This window comes from Gavialis gangeticus, unplaced genomic scaffold (assembly GCF_001723915.1).
Source record: "Gavialis gangeticus isolate Ggan-Ray unplaced genomic scaffold, GavGan_comp1, whole genome shotgun sequence".
NCBI lineage: Eukaryota > Metazoa > Chordata > Crocodylia > Gavialidae > Gavialis > Gavialis gangeticus.
Genome location: NW_017729033.1, coordinates 11125711 through 11126514, shown reverse-complemented (window position 1 = coordinate 11126514; position 804 = coordinate 11125711). Strand labels below are relative to the sequence as shown.

At 41.8% G+C, this 804-nt stretch overlaps 1 non-coding gene across 1 annotated transcript; it reads left to right on the top strand.

Annotated features, from left to right (window-relative positions):
- Positions 1–662: 662 nt before the first annotated feature.
- Positions 663–734, top strand: TRNAC-GCA. Its single transcript has one exon. It is a non-coding gene; the product is annotated as a tRNA-Cys (tRNA).
- The last annotated feature ends 70 nt before the right edge of the window (positions 735–804 follow it).

The window sequence follows — 804 nt, the reverse complement described above, 5'->3', positions numbered from 1 at the left end:
TTTTCTGAGGGTTCAGAATTCATTTTCATTCCATATTGGCAGGGAAACAAACTACTGAACATTTATATGGAAGGCAAACAGGCTGACATGTCCATTTTCTGCTCAGAGCCAAGTGCTTTATGAAGATAGAAGGTGGAGGCATGTGGCTTGGTGGTTTGGGATGGGTTCAGAAGGTAGAGCACATAGATTTGAGTTTGCAAGTTATGCAAGTCAGAGCTTATCATCCCAAATTGCTCTGAATCAGGTATAGCAGGCATATAACCCAAAGCCTTAAACATCTCAAGCCATGTCCCTAATCACAGTGCTGTGGAGAATGACAGGATGTCTCCTACTTCTAACCTAGAGAAAACTTAAATCCAGCCTAATGTAACTATATTAAATATGTTGGCATTTAGAAACTAGCTTATTTTGTAGAAAATATTCTGGCCTTTTCTGCCCCAGAGTGGGGGAATATAGCACAATTACAGTTAGGTCTTCCCAGAGAGCAATTACAGTTCAATATACAGATTTCTAGAAGTGGTGCAGTTCTTCCTTTTGGGAGTTTTAGTTGAATTATAGTGACTGTTTCAACTTTTGAAAGCATGGTGCTGCAGAACCACATTACTACTGTGTTACCTCTCCGTAATGAATATTATTGGCTAATAGTCACCCAAGCAGCAAAGGGGGGTATAGCTCAGTGGTAGAGCATTTGACTGCAGATCAAGAGGTCCCTGGTTCAAATCCAGGTGCCCCCTTTCTTTCTTTTTCTTCTAGGTTGGCGGACCTCTTCTGGCGGGCTTTTAAACTAGGCTCATTGGGGGAAGG